General features: G+C 42.8%; 1 protein-coding gene across 2 annotated transcripts in view; it reads right to left on the reverse strand.

Moving 5' to 3' along the window:
• BOC (BOC cell adhesion associated, oncogene regulated) overlaps positions 1–22,541 on the reverse strand; it is a 181,380-nt gene that overhangs the window by 101,157 nt on the left and 57,682 nt on the right. For both annotated transcript variants that reach the window (XM_030203900.1, XM_030203901.1), the window contains exon 2: positions 2,302–2,370. The gene's annotated coding sequence lies outside the window, so the exon portion shown is untranslated. The remainder of the gene's footprint in view (positions 1–2,301; positions 2,371–22,541) is intronic.

A 22,541-nucleotide genomic window follows, 5' to 3' on the forward strand; every position in this document is an offset into this window, starting at 1 on the left:
CATATCTAGTGCGGCCATTAAAAAAGGCTTTTCTTCATCTTGTTTCATTAATGGCTTTGTTCTATTGCTAGCATTAAGAGTGTGGCCATTAAAAAAAAAATTACCACAGGAGCACTTACCGCTCCAATCCAGATGGTTTTAATGGATCCCGTGTTATGGCCGTGCTAACCAGTTGGAGCGGTGGTAATTTGCATACGCTAGCTGATTAGTGCATCCACACCCATTCTTTGCCCCTTATGCTCCCACTTCAAAAAAATAAATAATAATCGGTTAGTGCACGCAGATGGCAACACTATGTGGAATGCTTTAGCGCATCCTGCATTAGGCGATTTTTGCTGCATTAGACATGTATTAGCGCCTAACGCAGCTTAGTAAAAGGGCTCCTAAATTAGCCAACAAAATCCTGCTGCTCCCAACATATAAATTCTGTGTAGAAAATAGGTCCAGGCCAAGGGACTTTGAACTTCCTAACTTCTGGAGTCACAGGCTTTTTTCTTTTTTTTGTGGGGGGGGGGGGATCAGCATTTCTTTTTTTCATGTTCTGGTCTTGCCTCTATTCTTATTATTTCCATCTCTGGTGTCCATTGCATTTTCAGTAACAGGAGGAAGAAAAGCCTGCATTTTTAGCCCTGCTGTCACCGAGGCCAGGAGTTTGCTCCTGTTTGGATCTAGGATACTATCTGCTGGAGCCTGGAAACAAGGCCCTCAAGTCCAGCCATTGCAGCTACCACCCTTTGGCTGAGAGGCATGTATTTTATTTATCTTTACTTAGTTGCTTTATTAGTAGAGTGTTAGTAGTAACGTGCAAAGAAACATGGACTTGATGAACTCTGCAACCTGGCAGAAGTGCACCTTTGAGGTAGTCAGCCAGCAGGTATTGCCTTCATGGAACAGGTACTGCTTCTTCCCCACAGCTATGAATGCTACCCCTGTAGTGGACCTCACTCTTGGCATCCTAAGGAGCAGCAGTGGAGGTTAGAAGTTGAAGCAATGTCTCTCCCATTATGCAGCGCTGCTGTTGGATAACCAGGCTGGCCTGCCCCATTTTATTTTATGCTACTCCAAAAACTATTACCTGAAGGCCTGAAAGGATCACAGGATAGATTTCACAGACAGAATACTGTCAACATGTAAAAATGTTTTTAGAATACAGTGAGTGTTTAATTATGTGTTTCTGCAGAACTTTACATAGTGTCATTAGAGTTTTTTTGGGCTCAGAATAATTTCCTAGAAAAGCAGAAGTCAATTCAGTTTTACAACAAAAATGGCTTATTTCTCTCCTATGTAGAAGCAAAGGGCAAACAAGTTATAGGTGATATCTCAATATATCTGTCAAAGCTAGTCCCATATAAACTGAGTTAGTCCAATAGAAAGGTATCACCTACAACTTCATTAGCAACTCTCATTTCTCCATATTCAACTGACCTAATACAGCAACCACAATTCTTATTTCTCTGAGAACCCTTCCTTGCTTATTCTTTCTCGGTGTTAAGTAACACTGTGATGTCTGTAAGAAATATAACAGATCAAAACTTCTGTACCCACCGTAGGCTGTTCATAGATTCTGTTCCAGTACAAAACGTAATATTATTTTTACTCACGTCTGTCATTCCCAAACCAACCTATCCGGGGATCCTCCTCCCTTATACTGCAAAGCCATCAACTAACAATTATAATAAGTCCACATCTCCTAATAACTCTTTTTGCAGTGGAACATCCCTGCAATTACAATCATTTTCTGCCAAATCAGTGAAAAACGGCCCAGAAAACAAGATCTTGGGGACAGCCAGCAACAGGGGAATAAACACAAGTAGCCAAGGGGTAAATGAAGTGATGTCCTGTAGGACCCCTAATTCTGTTAACTTTGCCATGAAACATGGGCTGGCCAGGGTTCGGGCACAGAGTAAAGGTCATCATCTTCAAAAGCAGGGAAGTAGATGCCTAGAGATGATGTTAACTAAAACACTGAAAGAGTTTAGGCATGCATATGGAAGACTGCAAGGAAAAAGAAAATGATCAGAGGTCAAGGAAGGTTCATGATTGCACAGTTGATAGGGAAGGAAAGGATGGAACTGGGGCAAACTGGGGGGTGAGGGAGCCCAGATGCCCCTTATCTGCTAGCAAACACTGTTATTATTATGAAAGTGCCTTGGAGCTATTCCACAAGCCAAGAGCAGCAAAAGCCTGAGGAAGGGTCCAGCAAACACAATGGCACAGAAAAATGGCTGGAAGTGGTGACACACAGAGCCAAAGTTTAGTTACACCAGAAATTGTCACCTATAAAGTGTATTTTGCACTTACCTACAGTCTCTAGCAACCCTGTATGACCTCAAAAAGGGGGCCAAAGATCAGAACTCCTCTGTATTACCACTGCAAAGAAGAAAAAAATAAGGATTAACCACATGCTTCTTGAATTTATTTAATCTTACCTTTCAGATTTCATGTCAAATGCATTCACGACACTACCTTCTTTCAAGAAGGAACGCAGAAGCAGATTAAGAAGTAGGGGTTGATATTCAAAGCAATTTAACTGGGTAGGAAAGGGCCCTGCCTGGTTAAATCACACTGGCCGGCCTATGAGCAGATATTCAGCAGCACTCTCTGGCCGATGCTGGGTGGGGGGGAGTCATCCAGGCACCGCCAATGTTCTATGCTGCTGCCCAGACAGCTAACCAGACATGCTGGACTGCATAAAACGCAGTCCCATGTCCAGTTGGTTATGTGGGTTTCCCATTTATTTATTTATTTAGATTTTGCTCACACCTTTTTCAGTAGTAGCTCAAGGTGAGTTACATTCAGGTACACTGGATATTTCTCTGTCCCAGGAGGGCTCACAATCTAAGTTTGTACCTGAAGCAATGGAGGGTTAAGTGACTTGCCCAAGATCACAAGGAGCAGTGTTTGAACTGGCCACCTCTGGATTGCAAGACCACTAAATAATCGTTCGTACTGCATAGCTTCCAGGCAACACTGAACACCCAGATGTTCCAAATAGGACCCAGCACTTAATATCCGGGTCTAATTTAGCTGGTGGTGGCCAGTATTTAATGAAATGTTGAGTGCCACTGGCTAAATATTGACCAGCAGCAATGAACCAGGTTTTACCGTGAAAACTAGTTCACTAAGTGAGTGTTCAGCACAGTACAGTCAAACTAGGCTATTGCGAGAATAACCAAATCAGGCTTTTTGCCCTAAAGACCAGGAAATTGAAGAGCTCATTAAAAATAAATACAAAACAGTGGGGCTACAGGTGACACTTTATACACGTGGAGGGGCATAATCGAAAGGGACATCCAAGTTTTGCTGAGGACATCCTCGCAAAACGGCCCGATGGAGGGGCGGGGAAACCCGTATTATCAAAGAAGATAAGACGTCCATCTTTTGTTTCGATAATACGGTCAGGGACGTCCAAATCTTGAATTTTACGTCGTTCCTAGACTTGGTCATTTCTGATTTTCGGCGATAATGGAAACCAAGGACGTTCATCACAGAAACAGCCAAATGCAAGCCATTTGGTCATGGGAAGAGCCAGTATTTGTAGTGCACTGGTCCCCCTGACATGCTAGGACACCAACCAGGCACCCTAGGGGACACTGCAGTGGACTTCATAAATTGCTCCCAGGTACATAGCTCCCTTGTGTGCTGAGTCCCCCAAAACCCACTACCCACAACTGTACACCACTACCATAGCCCTTACAGGTGAAGGGGGGTACCTACATGTGGGTACAGTGGGTTTGTGGTGGGTTTTGGAGGGTTCGCTGTTTCCTCCACAAACGCAACAGGTAGGGGTGGGGGGTGGGGTTGGGTCCGCCTGTCTGAAGTGCACTGCGTCCACTAAAACTGCTCCAAGGACCAGCATACTGCTGTGATGGAGCTGAGTATGGCATCTGAGGCTGGCAAAAAATATTTTGAAAGTTATTTTTTTGAGGGTGGGAGGGGGTTAGTGACCACTGAGGGAGTAAGGGGAGATCACCCCCGATTCTCTCCGGTGGTCATCTGGTCATTTCGGGCACCTTTCTGTGCCTTGGTCGTAAGAAAAACACGAGCAGGTAAAGTCGTCCAAGTGCTCTTCAGGGCCGCCCTTTTTTTCCCATTATGGGTCAAGGACGTCCATGTCTTAGGCACGCCCAAGTCCTGCCTTTGCTACGCCTCCGACATGCCCCCTTGAACTTTGGCTGTTCCTGTGACGGAAAGCAGTTGGGGACGTTCAAAAATCGGCTTTCATTTATACCGATTTGGATGACCATGTGAGAAGGACGCCTATCTTCCGATTTATGTCGAAAGATGGGCATCCTTCTTTTTCGAAAATAAGCCCATAAGTAATATCTGAAGATGTAAACTCAAGTGACTACTGAGGGCATTAGAAGGTGACAGGGGACTTTGGTAGTTCCAAAAGGTGCAACTTTAAAGCAACCGTTAGATTCATAAGCAAAGCCTGTGCCTACAGACTATTTCAGCAAGTATCAAATAGCTGCTAGAAAGTGAGAAGTGAGGGATCATGCAACTGGGACCGCCAGGAGAGAATAGCAGGAAGCAAACATTAGTGATGAACAGACCAGACGGGTATCTGCTGGTGCATTTGTTCCTATCAGCCTCAGTTTTAGAACATAGATGTTGCCAGGCAGACTTAGGCCTGGTCACTGCACACCAATGATAAGAGTTATAATGCACTCTCTAGGCAGAAAGCTATTGTATTTTTAACAATCAACCCCCATTGTTTAAGTAACTAAACACACCTGGCTCCATTTACCAAATGAGTACATCCAAGCCAGTTCTGGTTTTTGCTTCTCCAACACATCTACACAAATTTGCATTTCCATTTTTTCTAAAAATAGCCATAGGTAACTGGGTGATCCTGCCTGTCCCTATTGACCCACAGCAGCCTACAAGAGCGGCCTGTGGAGGATGTGGGGCTGTGTGGGAGGCTCATTTGAAGGGCTTCATTTACCTACATCTGTAAGGGTTCAAAAGCAAAGCGATATGAAAAAACACATCCACTCCTGATAGCCTAGTAAGCCTGCCATGGATGATACCCCTGAAACATGGTGTGCACAATGCGCTCAGATTACATGCATAACACAGCCTACATGTGGCACTCCTGTGGGCAAGCATATCAATGGCCTTGCAAACTCAATGTATGGATCACGCTGCATACGTTAAAAAGGACATAAAACCTAGCAGGCCATTTCCAATCAACCTCCTTTGGACTGAAGGACATAGACCAGTGGTTCCCAAACATGGTCCTGGAGGCACCCCAGCCAGTCAGGTTTTCAGGATATCCACAATGAATATGCATGAGAGAGATATGAATGCAGTAGAGGATATCATTGTGGATATCCAGAAAACCTGACTGGCTAGGGTTCCTCCAGGACCAGGTTTGGGAACCACTGATAGGCACTAATATACCAAATGCTACAAACCCACACTGTAGGACAAGCATCTTAACATACAGATATTTTAGATAAAGTTCTTGGTAGTTAGTTCCTCTTTTTCACTTTGATGTTATTTCATTTCTGAACGATGATTGACATTCCTGTTCCTCCTCCTCGGCCAGTTCTACTGCTCTGAATCTCAGTAAAGAGGTCAGAAGAGCTCCATGGTGGGCAAAGCACAGTCAGCTGAAAAATGGATACTTGAAAGGGGATCTTTTAAAATCTTAGGTTAGGAGGTATGGGGGAAGGACCCTGTAAAAACGTACTTAAGGGAAGGGTGAAAATCTGTGAAATAAAGTTATGATAAAAAAAGGGTACTCTGAGAAGATGACTAACACAGGTAACACCAGCACAAGCTTGCATGGCTCCTGAACACATTACTTGTTCCCACCCACTGAAATGGGCTTGCACATTTATAAATCAGAATTATTTCTCTGTAATTTCATATCGCTTCCTGAATTTCCATTGAGGCATCTGGTCCTTCAGAAGCTACATCAATTCTGCCATCTTCAGGAGAAGCATGAGTCACCCAGCACAGACTCCTACAAGCACAGCGGTAGGTGTTATGCATTCCACACATGAGCCACCTTCCACCATAGGAACACCATGCCGTCTCATTTCTTTATAGCAAATCTTACGTCCATAATGTTAAAAAAAGAAAACGTTACAAAAGGAAAAAGGAAAAAAAAAAAAGAATTCTCATATTTTCCCTCCCTGCTTATTTCAGATTCCTGCTCTCCCCCACCTCACCTCCCAAGCTCTGTATAAATTCAATAATTCAATTTGACAACCTTGCTAATTGGATAAATGCAACTCTGGCTCTCCATGGAAGAATTTTTTTTCTCTTTTTGGAGAGTTGGATCTGGGAAGGAGAAGGGGGGGGGGGGTAAGGGTAGGTTTTATGTTCTTTAACAGGAATTCCATCTGCTTTTTCTTCCTCCCCCCCCCCTTGCCTTCATTCATGATCCCTCCTGAATATTTACGAGTTTTTTTTCTTTTCCACCCTCCCCTCCCATACCTCCTCCTCCCTGTTCTCCTATCTCTCACAATAAGCTTCCAAATGCAGCCCCCCCCCACCCCACCCTCCTTGCTTTAGATAAACACAGGCAGTGTCAAGTGTGAGGAGGGGATTCAACTGCCAGTCAAGGCTCAGGCTTTCAATGAAGCCTAGAGGCCTACAATAATATACTGCATGCTTTCCATATGGGAGCTAGGTTGCCCTGGGAAACGCTAACAGGCAGAACGGAGCTTAATAGAGTCCATATTCATTGTAATGCAGTGAGCTGGCTCAAGAGACTATTGCCCCTTGGGTCGGCTTTCTTTATTCTATACCCCTCTCCTTTTTTTCTCCTTTTCTTTCTTTCTTCCTTTCAAAAGGTCGAGGTCGCTGAAGGGTTCTAATCTGGAGAGGTTGGAGGCTCAGAGAAAGGGACAAGTTTTGTTTTTGGAGGAGGGGTGTGGGGGGAGGATAGGGAGGGAGGCAATAGCTACTAGAGCACCATAAGTAAAAACATGGCTAATAAGCACTGCAGTGATACCAACTGTTAAAAGAGATCACTGAAGCACTCAAGCAGTCCGGCATTCACCCTGCATTAGAAAACCACCAGCAACTCCTGATCCTGCAAGCCAGAAAGGCATCCAGTGAGAAACACAACGCTTAAATCTGGGTTAGAAATAGCATTTTTCATGCAAAATGAAAACCAAAGCAATTTATGAATAAGTGCCATTCTGGGTAAGACCAGTAGTCCACTGAGTTCAGCATACTTTAGCAGCAGTGGCCAATCATGGTCACCTGAAGGAACTTGACTGATACTAATGGGGAAGTCCATTCCATGGTGGTATTCTCCAGTCTGTCTGATCAGTATTAATGGCACGGTCCTCTAGAAATCTTCCAGGCTATTTTAAAAACCTAGTTATACTATAATCCTGCACTAATGCCAAGTTACACTCATATTCTCATACTCTGTAAGCCCTAATCATCAGAGTCTCACTACCTGTACGCTGATCCTCCTGATCAGGGCTTTCATGACAGGCAAGCCCAAGAGGAGTAAAGCCAGGGAGACCCACCAGTGGGAAGAAACCTGAGCACACCTTCCTGCCTCTGTTGGCCGATTGGTCACTTAGCTCCTGACAACCAATCGGCTTTGAGGGGTGGGGAATTAAATAACTTTTGCGAAACACTTTTTAAAGGTACAGAAGGTGAGGTGGGCACATTCCATCCATCTATTTCCGTCTGCTGCTTCTCCTTTCCATCTGCCTGTCTGTTTCCCTCTATATTTCTATCTGCTTGTGTCTTTCCATCTGTGTCTCTTCTCAACTACGTCCATCTCCATTCTCTTTTCATGTGTCTGTTTAGGTCTTTTCTCTTTCCCTCCTTTTTGTGTTTTTATGACTTTCTCTGGTGGATACAATGGTACAAAAAAGGTGTCCCTTTGAAAATCTGGGCTGCTAAAATCCACAGGTGGTAATATCTGCAAACCTTACACCTGGGTTACTGAAAATACTAAATGCTGTGCACCCCATGTTCTACCTATGGGACCATGTGGCACTTAACACACACTAATGTCCATTAGCACGCACTAAGCTATACTAAAAAGGCCCCTTTGAAAGCTAGTAAAAAAAAATGTATTAAGTTAGTCCAATCAAAATAGTATCTTATTTTTCTTTTTTTCTATTTATTAACTTTCAAAGTATTCCAACAAAGTAAAGATTTCACAATTATGCCTTGGGTACCTTGCCTCCTCCCCCTGCCTCGTTTCTCTTCCCTGCAAATAAAAATCAGACGAATAATCTATGCGCACAGTTTTAGCCACTAAGCAAATTTTTAGCCCAGTGAATTTAGCCAGTTACCTGGGTAAATTTCATTAAAAAACATCCTCATATTTCCTTCACTGTCTACATCCTTTCAGAAGCACCAAATAAAGCTAAATATCATTTGCAAACCAATATGACACTTAGGGCATGATATTCAGCACTATATAATTGGCTGGTTAAGCACTTTCAGTGCAAGACAGCTGAATATTAGCACTTACTGTTGGATTCTATATAGTGCGCCTACAGATACAAGCTGAAATCCAGGGATATTCTATAACAATGCTCGTAACCTAATTGGCTTAACAAGCTAATCAGCGTTAATAACACAAGCAATAATGAGCACTAATTGGCAATTAGAATTTACAAGCAGAACTCGCTAAGTGCAATGAACTGCACCTAAATTCTAGTGCATGTAATTCAAAAGAGGCGTGGCTATGGGAAGGGAAATGGGCGCTTCATGAGCGTTCCCAAATTTACAAGTGAAGTAACAGAATATGGCCCCAGTGCATGTAAATCTACACACAGGGATTTATGCCACGTTTTCATTGGTGTAAATGGAGGCATGTAGTGTTAGGCACTGGGATATCAACTAAGCAAATTCTATATACTACGCCTAAATCTAGGCACCGCTTACAGAATACGCTTAGGCGGAAATGTTTATCATGTGGATTTTTTAGGTGCCTTTTATAGAATCTGGCCCTTAGCGGCTAACTAGCTGTATCATGTGATATAGCAGTTTATTCGCAAATATTCAAGTGCTGGCCAGCTAAGTTTAGCGGAAAAATCGGACCCCATAAATAGCAGTCCTATCTTTGTCTGTTATTAAGTAGCCAGCGCTGAACATTCACATGGCCAATTAAGTGACAGCCAGCCAAACAACCCTGAATATTCAATGCCGCTCACCAGGAACTGCCCGGAGTTGAAGCGTCGTCAGTAGCAGCTAACCACGCTACCTGCCGCCAGCTGAATATCGGGGGGGGGGGGGGGGGACAGATTACATTTTACACTTTCAATAATGATTAAGTAGAAAAAAATCCCTTAAATCCTCCAGTTTGAGAAGACTGAAACAGAAGGGTGGTGGTGGTGGGGGGGGGGGGGGGGTAGTTTAAGAGAACTGTACATCATTCAAAACCCTTATAACCAGAGCCTCTTATTTCCCCTTATCATATCAGTCAGTTGGAATAGTGTTCAAGAGCGTCATAGAGCATTTTTGATATGTCTAAATCCGATTTTGGAAGTTTTGGTGAAAACATCCAAAACTCCAGTAGCGAATATGGCCATTTTCAAACCAGAAAAATGTCCAACTTTATGTATCAAAAATGGCAATTTGCTAGATGTTTTTGTGCTCGGTGTGTCTATCTTTTGGTCCATTAAAAAAAAAAAAAAAAGAGAAAAAACACACAAGCCATTGGGATGTATGGAAGGGGGGGGGGGGGGGCAGCATTCTTAATAGACTGGCCACACAGATATCAGCAGAGCAGTGGACTTTACATAAAACGTCTCAGGTACACATCTCACTTTTACCCCCTTATTTTATATGGTAAGCCCTCCAAAACCCACCAAAAAACTTACTGTACCCAACTATACACCACTACAATAGCCCTTATGGCTGCAGGTGTCACCTATATGTGAGTACAGTAGGTTTTTGGTGGGTTTTGGAGGCTCACACTTTCCACCACAAATTTAAGAGTGGGGTATGGGCCTGTGTTTTCTTCTCTACTGTGGACTACACCGGCCACTAGGCTACTCTAGGGACCTGCTTGCTGCCCTAATAGGACTGGCATAACATCTAAAGTGGTCATAGAGGCTGGTACGCACTGTTTCTTTCACATCTTTGGGGGACGGGAGGGGGTCAGTGACCACTGTGGGAGTAAGGGGGGGTTCATAACTTAATCCCTCGAGTGGTCATTTTGGGCATCTTTTTGTGACTTAGTCATGATTGAAACAGGTCTAAACTAAACCATTTAACTTTTAGCCCCAGATGTCTTTGCTTTGTTCCATTATGGCAGAAAAATGTCCAAGTTTTGGGAATGTTCAAATCCCGCCCTCACTACCCCCTTTGTGATTTGGGCACACTATGAACTGCATAGAAAACCATCTTACAAATGGGTTTCAAAAACAGCGATTTGAACATTTTGGCAAAAAAAAAAAAAGTCTATTTGCAGCTTTGTGATGCTTTTTGGTTGTTTTTCTGTTTTGAAAATGAGCCCTATAGTCTCTTACAACTTTAACTAAAATATTTTTTATCTGAAAGACAGGATCTCAGTGGATTTGGTTGACATACTTTCTAAAAATGGTTTGAAAGCTATTATTACCTGTTTCACTGAGATTAAATAACTGTTCCCTATTAACCTATTCCATCCCACTCATGATTTTATAATTCTCCATTAGGGAACCACCTGGATCCCCTTTTGTCATTTACTTCTTCTTCTCCACACACATCCTACTTCTCTTATATTCCTTGAGATGGGGACATGAGAAGTGCATACAATATTCAAGGCGTGGACACCCCATAGTTAAACAGAGAAGCATGATGAGCAAGATGCTCGAATTATGGCCTGTGTTCAGCAGCACAAGTGTCCCAATCCACTGCCCAAACGAGAAGCATCGAGGAGAAACCCTCACCCCTGACAATGGTTTCTGCCTAAATGACAGGCCACTCTAAGGGGCCCTTTTACTAAGCTGTGTTAGGCAGAAGCTTGACATTTGTGCATGCAAACCGCATGCAAAAGAATTTTTTTATTTTTTCCATGGAGGGGGCATATTGGGGGGTGGAGAGTGGGAGTTTTTGATTGCTCTTTATCGTGTGGCCATGTGAGGGGGAGCACTTACTACCACCCACTAAGCTCCCGCACTAACCCGAAGGTAACCAGGTAGCGCACAACACTGGATTAGCAATGCACTACAATTTTGGCCCGATTTTCCCTAATGTGGAAAATGGCGCACGCTGGGGCTGGAACTACTACTGGCGCCCGCGTTGAGCCAGCAGTAGCTCCAGGCAGGCATGCGGTAAGCCTGCGTTGGGCTTACCGCCACTTTGTAAAAGTGCCCCTTAGTGCATCAACATTACCACACGCTGATTAACGCAGGATTATAGCATGAGCCCTTACTGCCTACAAAATGGGTGGAAGTAAGTGCTCACGCACTAAATTTTGTTAATGGCCGCACGCTGATACGTTCTGAACTTTCCTTTAAGAACTTGAAAAAAAAGCTTTGAAAACCTGGTTTCTTGAACAGACTTTCAATTAATCATATAAGAGTTGGGTTGTCATATTGCACTGTTAAATCTTCCCCTTTCCCTGGTTCTTGGTCTAAGTACTGTCTCTCTCCCCTTTTTCCTCTATTTACCCTTCACCTTTGACTGATTGTGCTACTGCTGAGCGATATCAAATACTGTAGTTCTTTTCCAAAGTTTTCTGTTTTTAGCCTCTAAACCACCCAGATCTGCAAGATAGCTTGGGCAGTCTACTAAGTGCAAATAAAAACTATAAACCTATGGCTATTAATTGAGAAAACAGAGAGTCAGGCATTTTCCAACTGTGGGAAAAATGGTCTTAGCACGCAGGAAAAACCTGCGTAAGGGCACGTTAAGGCTAACTTTTCCCATAGCTTGGTAAAAAGACCCCTAAAGTTTATTTACTTATTTAAAAAATGTATATACCGCCTTCCTGGCTAAAAGTTATCCAAAGTAGTTTACAAATTTAAAAATGCACTTAAAACTGAAAAATAAATACAAAATAGGGACCCTAGGCTAAAAGGTTTGCCCATTTGAAGAATGACATTTTTAGTTTGATTCTCTATACCTTTCCAAATAATTTCAAACCTTTATTTACTTTGACTCACTGCAACAGACTAGTGCTGAGAATTTCAACATATTGTTCATGTGATGCCAATGTTTTTCTCTCATGGACAAAAAGACAAAAATAATTCTCCAGCATCTTCATGGAGTTAGGGGTTACTGGCCAAAGAATACTTAGCATATTTAACCATGAAAAGTTTCCTTTCCTACCAAACCTTATGAAATGATAAAAACAGGTGTAAATAACCCAATTATTAAGGTACCAATTAATTGGTCTCCATTGGGAATTAACTGAAGGCAGGGCTGGTTCAACCATCAGGCAGGACAAAGCAGTCACCTAGGGCAGCAGCTCTGCATGGAAGCAAAAAAATAGGTCCTGACAAACCACACAAACACAAAGAAACAACCAAGGATATTTCTACCAAGGGTGAGCAAATAGCACATATACAAAAAGTGAGGTACGAAGGAAGGCTGGGCAAACCACAGGATCAACAGATAAAATGTATTACTGCGATGTATATAGAACAATGCACAGTTATTTTTGTTCCCCACTTTTTGGTGTGTTGCTACTGTTCTTGTGGGATTTTTTGAGTTCAGTTACCTTTTGGTTCCAAATAGCACATATACCAAGATTATTCTGGAAGGGATGAGATTGGGGTGATCATGATTGTTGGGGAAAGCCAAAGGATCACAAAAGGGGGGGGGGGGGGTAAGGAAAGCTGAAAGATTCCTAGGGCATCTCATCAATTTGAACTATATATGCCTTTTATTCTAGAATAAAAATAGAAAAAGCCCAACACTGGCCGTGTTTCACCCATGCAAGGGCTGTCATCAGGGCTAGCAATTACCAAGTGGTGTTAAGCAAGCACCTCATCACATTGATGAAACAGCACAGTCCAGAAGCTAGAAGCCTCTCAATTCTTTTCTGCAAAATCATAGTAACTTGTGATTTGGACGCACTGCATAGAAAACTGTCTTAGCAATTTGGACATTTTGGCAAAAAAAAAAAAAGTTGATCTGCTACTTTGTGCCGCTTTTGGGCGTTTTTCTGTTTTGAAAATGAGCCCCATAGTGTATCTAGATCAGAGATTCTCAACCTAGTCCTCAGGACACACCTAGACGTCAGGATTTCAGGATACCCACAATGAATATGCATGAGATAGATTTGCATACAACAGAGGTAGTGAATGCAAATTTATCTCCAGCATATCCACTGTGGATATCCCAAAAACCTGGCTGGTTAGGTGTGTATCCCAAGGACTGGGTTTAGAAACTCTTTTCAAAAGCTTTTAACAAAATTCCTCATCAGAGACTCCCAAAGAAATTAAGATACCTTGGGGACCCGAGACAATGTCCTGTTGTGGATTGGAAGCTGGTTAACTAATAGAAAACAAAGAGTAGGGTTAAATAGTCAATTCTCTCAATGGAAGGAGATTAATAGGGAGTACCATAGGGATCTAGGGACTGCTTCTTTTAACATAATTTTAATAAGTGATCAAATTTACAGATGACCCAAAAACATTCAAAGTTCTTAAATCACAGGCAGACTGTGAGAAACTGCAGGAGAACCTCGGGAGACCGGAAGAGTGGGCATCCAAATGGCAGATGATGTGGACAAGTACAAAGTGAAGACAAGTGGAGTGGACTTGAAAAAACAAAGGTAAAACCACTCTCAATTATTCTGTTAACACATTATGGTGGTTGTTTACTAAAGCTTAGCTCGAGTTATCTGCAGCAGAGCCCATTTTATTCCTATGGGCCCTGCTGCAGATAACTCGAGCTAAGCTTTAGTAAACAACCCCCTATATTAAAATTCAAGAGAATAAACCAGCTAGTCGAGACCTCTGCTGGTGAACTAGATTTATATTTTCTGAGAAGTGCTTCCTGGCAGTATTGGCCTGAAAGATTACTATATTTTATTAACTGACCTTGGCAATATTTTACCTGCTTGATTTGATACCCCGATGCAGCCATTCGGGCAAAACACAGCCACACTGGATATTTTATTCTCTTGAATTTTAATAAAGTGTTCACAAAATAATTGATAGCAGTTTTACCTTGTTTGTTTTTTGTTTTATTTTTTTGAGATCACTCCATTTGTCTTCTGTTTCTTTGTGGTCTATTTCCTCTTCATTTTTTCCAAGCGCAAAGTGATGTACATTAGGAAGAATAACCCAAATTATAACTACATGTTGAAGTCACCAGCTTGGAAAAAGGACTCATCACAGACGTTGAAATCTTCTGCACATTGTGCAGCAGTGGTCAAAAAAGCAAACAGTGTTAGGACTAGTAGGAAAGAAATAGAGAATCAAACAAAGAATACCATACTGTCTCTATATTACTCTATAGTGCGACCGCACCTTGAGTACTGTATGCAATTCTGGTTGCCGAATCTCAAAAATATACATAGCGGAATTAGAAAAGGTACTGAGAAGGGCAACCAAAATGATTAAGGGGATGAAACAAATCTCGTATGAGGAAAAGCTAAAGAGGTCTACAAAATCCTGAGTACAGTGGAACAGGTAAATTGCAAACCACTTATTTACTCTTTTGAGAAGTACATGTGCCTAGCAAACCCAAATATGAAGCACAAATTGGTGTCTGTTTACAGCATCTTCAAATATAAGCATTTCAATTTTTTCTTAACTTGGAACGCTTATATTTAAACGCAAGAAACACGCGCCAATGTGTGCTTTCACTTTTGGGTTTGTTCTTCACACATTTGTTTCACACTACTAGTGATAAGGGGCTTGCATGGGCTTCCTTCTGCTTCCAAATTATATAAAAATTGGCAGATTTTAAAGAAAGAACCATAAGAAATCCTCTCCTCAAATACCCTAACGCCTGTACCGAGCTGGCATAATATTTTACGGCAGAAAGATGGCTTGCAGGCTTATTTTCGAAAGAGAAGGGCGCCCATCTTTCGATACAAATCAGGAGATGGGCGTCCTTCTCTCAGGGTCGCCCAAATCGGCATAATCGAAAGATGATTTTGGGTGTCCCCAACTGCTTTCCGTCACAGGGATGACCAAAGTTCCCGGGGGCGTGTTAGAGGCGTAGAAAAGGCAGGACTGGGGTGTGGCTAACAGATGGGCATCCTCGAGCGATAATGGAAAAAAGAAAGGCGTCCCTGATGAGCACTTGGGCAACTTTACTTGGTCCATTTTTTCTTATGACCAAGCCTCAAAAAGGTGCCCGAACTGACCAGATGACCACCGGAGGGAATCAGGGATGACCTCCTCTGACTCCCCCAGTGGTCACTAACCACCTCCCAAAAAAAACAACTTTAAAAACTTTTTTTTGCCAGCCTAAAATGTCATACTCAGGTCCATCACAGCAGTATGCAGGTCTCTGGGGTGGGGGGGGGGGGGGGGGGGGAGGTATGTGTGTGTCAGTGGAGGCATAGCAAAGGCGTGGACGTCCTTCTTTCAAACATTTTGGATGTCCTGAACTGCCCCCCCCCCCACCAGGGACGGCCAAATTTCAAGGGAGTGGAGGAGTGGCCTACTGATTACAGCACTGGTCTTGCAATCCAGAGGTGGCCGGTTCAAATCCCACTGCTGCTACTTGTGATCCAAAATCCAAATAAAGGGGGTGTTGGAGGCATAGCAAAGGTATGGACGTCCTTCTCACAGAAACATCCACATTTTGGACGTCCTCAACTGCCATCGCAGGGACAGAGGCATAGCGAAGGACATCCTTCACCCATAGTCTAAAAAAAGAAAGACGTCCCTGACAAGCACACACGCAGCTTGTCTGCATGTATGAAGCAGTCTTTGGCGTGTGCAGAGCAGCCACGCATAATGCTTGGCTGCTCTGCACTGGCTTCCCCTCCTTAGGGAGGAAATCATGTGCAAATGAGCTAACAGTGAGCAGCTCATTTGCATGCGATTTCCTTCATGAACGGGCGTTCCTTTCCGAATCGCTAAGGGATCGGTAAGGGAAGGGCTTTTTCTGTTCAGTTAGTCCACTGCAGTGCCCCCTAGGGTGCCCGGTTGGTTTCCTGGCATGTCAGGGGGACCAGTGCGCTATGAATGCTGGCTCCTCCCACGAACAAATGAGTTGGATTTGGTCGCTTTTGAAATGGGTGTCCTCGGTTTCCATTATCGTCGAAAACCGGGGACGACCATCTCTAAGGTTGACCTAAATGTTGAGATTTGGGCGTCCCCGACCGTATTATCGAAATGAAAGATGGACGCCCATCTTGTTTCGATAATACGGGTTTCCCCGCCCCTTCGTGGGGACATCCTACGAGGACGCCCTCAGGAAAACTTGGGCGCCCCGTTTGATTTTGCCCCTCATTGTTTTAGGCGCTGTTCACTGAGCATTGGGAGAGAATAGGAAATTACCTAATTAACATCCGTTTGACTGCATTAGCATGCTATTTGTGCTCATCCTTGGTGCGCTCACTGTCTCCGATGCTCAAGCCTCCGAGAATTCTGCGCTCATAAATGTGGGTGCCAGTTCGGTGCTAATCACCTCTAGCCCCCGCAATTGGTTCCGAGCATAGGTCTGAAAGTGAATTCACTTAACTCCATGTACTAAGGTGGCGTTAATTGCTCCAAGGGGCAGACTTCACTCAGTCCTTGCTCACTGCCTGCCACATTCCATATTTTACATCTAATGTGTGAATTAGTAATGCACAATGGCCCATTTTAGACAAATCGCGGAAAGGAGAATTGAGACCTAAGTTGGGATGTGCTCAAGTCCCCCTGTATTTTACAAAAGGCTCTGCATAGGTATTTGCCAGCATGCCCAACGGGAATAGCAATTTTATAGAAAACCACCCACAAAAGAAAAAGAGTATCCCAAGCTCTTCATTGAGCATTGTTGCAGCCAGAACACTGTGAGTTCCTGGCTGCAACAACCCAGATAGCAGGCCCCAAGTCAAGCCTATTGTATCTAAAAGGGGCCAGTGGTGGGTTAAGTAACCCAAACCCCCTCAGGACACATAATGACCCCTGACCCACTATTCAACTTCCCTCCCCATGCAGACATACCCTCCTATCCTCTCTCTTATAACTCCCTTAACATAGCAGTGACCCCCCCCCCCCCCCAACCTCTGCTTTTACTGGGGGGTCTCCCATCTATGCCCAGGTTCAAAATGGCACCTCTTACCCCCTAGCAGTGGTTTTATAGTACTACCATTAAAGTTCAAACTGTTCTACAACATTCTTTCCTCTTAGAAATGCTTAATTTTTGTGCAATTACTTGTACCTTTGAGGTATTTGACTATGGGGCTCATTTTCAAAGCACTTACACTTACAAAGTTTCACAGGTTACTATCGGGCTCATTTTCGAAACAGAAAAACGTCTAAAAAGTGGCATAAAGCATCATTTGGATGTTTTCTCGCAAACACATCCAAATCAGTATTTTCAAAACCCATTTTTTAGAAGTCGGTCAGAAGTACATCCAAATCTCAAGGGGGTGTGTATCAGGGATGCTTCAGGAGGGGACATGCGCGTTCCTAAAACTTAGATGTTTGTCAGCCATAATGGAACAAAACAAAAACGTCCAGGACTAAAACTAAGGCATTTTGAGCTAGATCTGTTTTTAAAACGAATAATGCACAAAAAAAGTGCCCTAAATAACCAGATAACCACTGGAGGGAACCAGGAATGACCTCCTCTTATTCCCCCAGTGGTCACTAACTCCCTCCCACCCCCCAAAAAACGTGATGAAAAACATTACTTGCCAGCCTCAGATGTTATACTCAGGTCCATTAGGATAGCGTGCAGGTCCCTGGAGAAGTCTAGTGTTGGGTGCAGTGCACTGCAGACAGGTGGACCCAGGCTCCTACTTCCCCTACCTGTTACACTTGTGGAGGAAACTGTGAGCCTTCCAAAACTCACCAGAAACCCACTGTACCCACTGTAAGGGCTATGGTAATGGTGTACAGCTGGGGGCAGTGGGTTTTGGGGGGGTCTCAGCACACAAGGTAAGGGAGCAATGGTGAGATGTGTACCTGGGAGCATTTTATGAAGTCCACTGCAGTGCCCCCTAGGGTGCCCTATTGCCGCCTGGAATGTCAGGGGGAGCAGTCTACTAAAAATGCTGGCTCATCCTACATACCAATGGCTTGATTTTGTGCGTTTTGCACTTGGACTTTTTTTTCCCCCGAAAATGGGTCAAAAAACAAAACAGCCAAATCACAAAATGTTGTTCATGACCGTATTTTCGAAAACAAAAAACGTTTTTCTCTTTCGAAAATTACCTTCTTTCCTATTCGGATTTGGGACATTTTTCGCAAAACGTCCAAAGTTGGACTTAGATGTCATATCAAAATTGCCCCTCCATGTAACTTTGTAAGTCTAAGTGCTTTGAAAATATGCCTCTTTATGTATTATCTCCTGTGTCTCTCCTCTCGAATATACATAGTTAGGCCCCAGTAGTCCTTCTCTGCCCTGCCCAAACTCTGTCTATAGTCTTTCAGAGGAGTGGCCTCCCAAACTGGACACAATTCTCCAGGTGAGGTCTCACCACACTGTACAGAGGCACTAGCATCTTCTTTTTATTCTGGCTATATGTCTCCCTCTATAATCCCAGCATCCCTCTTGCTCTGCCCACCACCTCATCACACTCTTTCAGTACTTTCAAGTCAATCACAATCACTCCAAGGTCTTCCGGCTAGAGACAAAATCAGCAGAAAATCAAAATACTGCGGTGCAGGAAGTGACTCATTGTTGAATTTGGCTGCAGTTTAAAAATAATTTCATCTTTAACTAATTAGGTGAGTAACAATATGGTGTAGGGAACTAGTTTAAGGAACATAAAGCACATATGGCTTTCTTAATGAGATCTAATTTTGGAACCCGTTTGAGCATTTCTGCTTTTAATTAAATACAGGTGTGCCAACATGTCTGGCCATTTCTATCTGCATTAAAATAAAGACTTTAATTGTATCTAATTTAGACTAAATTAATACATAAGTGTTTATAAATCCTTCAGCTTTCTATTCTGTGTAACATATCCATTTAACCTTACATTTTTGAGTCCAATAGAGATTTTGGAATGTAATTAGAAACGTACTAATATTAATCTTGTTAGACGGCTGTCTTTTCTCAATGGGTCTTTTGTTATTTACCTCAGCCCCTGCAGACAAACTGAGTGGGTCTTTGGTTCTCCAATTTCCTTAGCTATTACTTTGCCTTAATGCATTATGGATTGTTTTCCCTTGTTCTTTTTATGTGGTCCTTTTGTTTTCCATTTGTTTATAGAAAAAAAAACATGAACAGAAAGAATGGTTCAAAAATAAAATAATAAAAAACAAGGATCTCTATGCCAAACATGGGACAGGGAGAAAGACGGCCTAATGACATGGCCCAGCTATGCAGTAGATTCTGGTTTTAAATCTGAGATCTGGCTCCTGCTCCCCTAGTCAGCTAGGAATCCTAAAGTACTATAGGTTCCCCAGAGGCCCAGCCATCTCTCCCATTGACTACAACTGGTGAGATTTGGCAGATCGCACTGGCTTCCCTTAGGGTGGGGGTGGTATAAAGATGAGGAGGTCAAAATACAATAGAAAAGGAAATGACAACCTGAATCATCCCACCCTACTATTTCCTTAAATCAGTTATTCCTTCAGCCCACTAGAAAGCTTCTTCATGTCCAAGAAAATTTGCAGTTGTTCTGGTTCAAAGAAAACATACTTAGTACCCAAAAACCGAATTAGGCATTTACCATGAATTTTCTTGATGGCAACACGTCACATTTAAACCACGTTTCCTATCTAAGTTAGGTGACTTTCAGTGAGTGGCAGCCATAGATTGATCATCCAGCATCTTCTTCATTATCAATTACACAAAACAAAGACGGTGGAGATGAGAATGAGAAGCAAGTTCAGCATTTGAAATGAAGCCTGACGAGCAATTTTGGCAAAAGAAATTGAAGGGCATCTTGGTGCTGCACAGTTTAAAAGGATTGCCACTGGAGACCACAGCTCCCCAAGCAAAGATCATCATCAGTGGCTCCTCTGGCCCTCTGTGTGGCACCTCCACACTGGAGCACACTGGGCTACATACACTATTAGCCAGCTCAGGAAGCACACACTCATGTTCAGGGGTAAGGATAGGGGATAAAGCATACAGATGGGGGGGGGGGGGGGGGGGGGGGGCTAGCAGTGCATAGTTTTTTGCTTTCCTCTCAGCTTAGCACCCAGACAGATATCTATTTTACCCATCCATTGTAATGGCCTGGCCACTGAAGACAGTGTTTAATACACTGCTTCCCTATGCAACATCAACTGAATAGAATAATGCACCACTGATCTCTATTTGCATCTATTTTTGGCCACTTCTTCCCCATTTTCATTGCTGATTTTCCTGAAAGTTCCTCTACACATTCTTCTTACAGTCCTGCTTTTTTCTTCTTCTGTCTTAGTTCTCTTTATTTCACTGTGAAGGCAAATCGTTGAGGCTTCTCCATCTCGGCTGAAAAGCTATTATAAGTGATTAACACTGGGCATGTTGGCTTCTCGATATCTCGGTGTCTGGAAAGTGATCTTTCCATTTAATTCCCCCCAAAAAACCTTCCATGCTTACCTCAACTGCAGACTTGCAAGGTTTTTCTTTTTTATTGTGTTGTCTATATAAACATAATATTTCTACAGAATGCAGAAGTGCAGACAGCAGCACTGCAAAATGGGCCCTCATCTTAGCTGCTGTAGTAAGGCTATGCAAATACCAAAGCCATTTCGACAACCTTCCTTTCCAATGCTTTGGGTTTCACATGCAATCTCTGCATCAAAAGCGCTGTCACTAGAAATTTTGCCTTCCAAACAGATAAAACTACTGACACCTTAGAGTTGATCTCTGACAACAAGAACTTTAAATATGGCATCACTACTTGTGCAATTTGCTTATTAGATGATTGATAGAGAAGTTTCTTTTTATTAATATTTGTCTTTAATCAAAATTGGTTTGCTTCTATTACTGAGCAAATGGTTCTGTCTTGGACAGTCAGAAATACATTCTGAAGGGCCAACAGTTAACAGGGATGGGCACTAGGCAGCGAACACCCCCATTTTCTCTACCTTCCCTTGCCTCTTCCCTCCTTCTGCCCCCTACCAATATTAAAATGAGCAACACCTTACCTGACAGGCATCCCCGAGCCCCGCCAGCTGCAAAAATCCTGAGCCCACCCCGAGTCAGCAGTGCAGAAGCTGGAAGACAGTGGCAGCACTTTGAGCCGCCGTCTCCAGCACCATAAGAACAACAAGTACTGGCGGGTTAACACTACATGAAGCTGATCTCAAAATTATCGCCACCAGAAAGTACTCCTGCAGGAGCTGAATATGCTTGCAGCAGCATCAGAGGTTCAAAGTGTTACCGCTGACTACCGGCTTCTTCACTGCACTGCACTACTGACTTGGGATTGGCTCAGGATTTCTTCAGCTGGCACGGTTTGGGTATCTCCACCAGCTACACAAATGGAGCGCCCAGGCCCACCCATGACTATGCTCCTATCTGTAAATGAATGAGCAACTAGTGGTAAATTGTGTACAAAATAGAAGTACTCCGATGCATTTTTCATGCACCTGAAAACTGGCACATAGTCTAGCCAATTTTTAATTATTCATTGCTTCTGGTATGACTGAAAACTCCTAAGCCAAGGATGTTTGTTTTTTGATCGAACAGTAAAATCATCAGCTGAGAACATGGTAAAAAGTGTGGCAGCAAGAATACAATCTTGTCTTATTCCATGACACATGTCAAACAAGTCAGTAACATTTCCTGTCAATAAGACTCTACTATTTATTTAATAGGATTTATTTACCGCCTTTTTGAAGGAATTCACTCAAGGCATGAGCAATAGGCAATTACAGCAGTAAAAATATTCAAATAATACTAGTCATGAAATTCTCTTGGTACTTTGTCAAATTGTTCTGGACAGCCATGAATTTTAAGAAACCTCTATATTTCGTATCAAAGGCCTTAGAAAAGTCCAATACTACAACGAGGTCTCAATGTTCAACAATATTTTCTCCTAGTTGCTTCACAAAATAAAAAAAATAATAATTGGTTATTTTTGAGCACAGAACAAGAAATTGTATTGGCTTTCTGAAGAAGGATTTGACATACTTTTTAAAATCTTGTTTAGAAGGCTTTTAGCCAAGATCTTTCCAGTAACCAACAACAGAGCAATATCCCTCTCAAATATTCTTTTGTAAATGGTACCAGTAAGGAAGTTCTTGACTTTCCAAGAATGTATTATTTTTAAAATGTCAAGAGTGATGTTTTGAGCTCACTGTCACTTACCTGAACACTTCAGCAGTGATTCTATCTAGGTTCGGAGCTTTTCTTCCATCTAAGTATGTCAATTGCTTTATCAAGTTTTTCAGCCCTCATTGGCAAACTCATTCCCCCTGATAATCAAAAGCATTTAACCGGCCAGTATCGGCATCTGGCTGGTTGAATGCCACATAACTGGCTATCCACGACAGGATTGGCACCCGGCTGGTTAAATGCCACATAACTGGCTATCAGCAAATTTTCAG

Source organism: Microcaecilia unicolor, chromosome 5, assembly GCF_901765095.1.
Source record: "Microcaecilia unicolor chromosome 5, aMicUni1.1, whole genome shotgun sequence".
NCBI classification, from domain to species: Eukaryota; Metazoa; Chordata; class Amphibia; order Gymnophiona; family Siphonopidae; genus Microcaecilia; species Microcaecilia unicolor.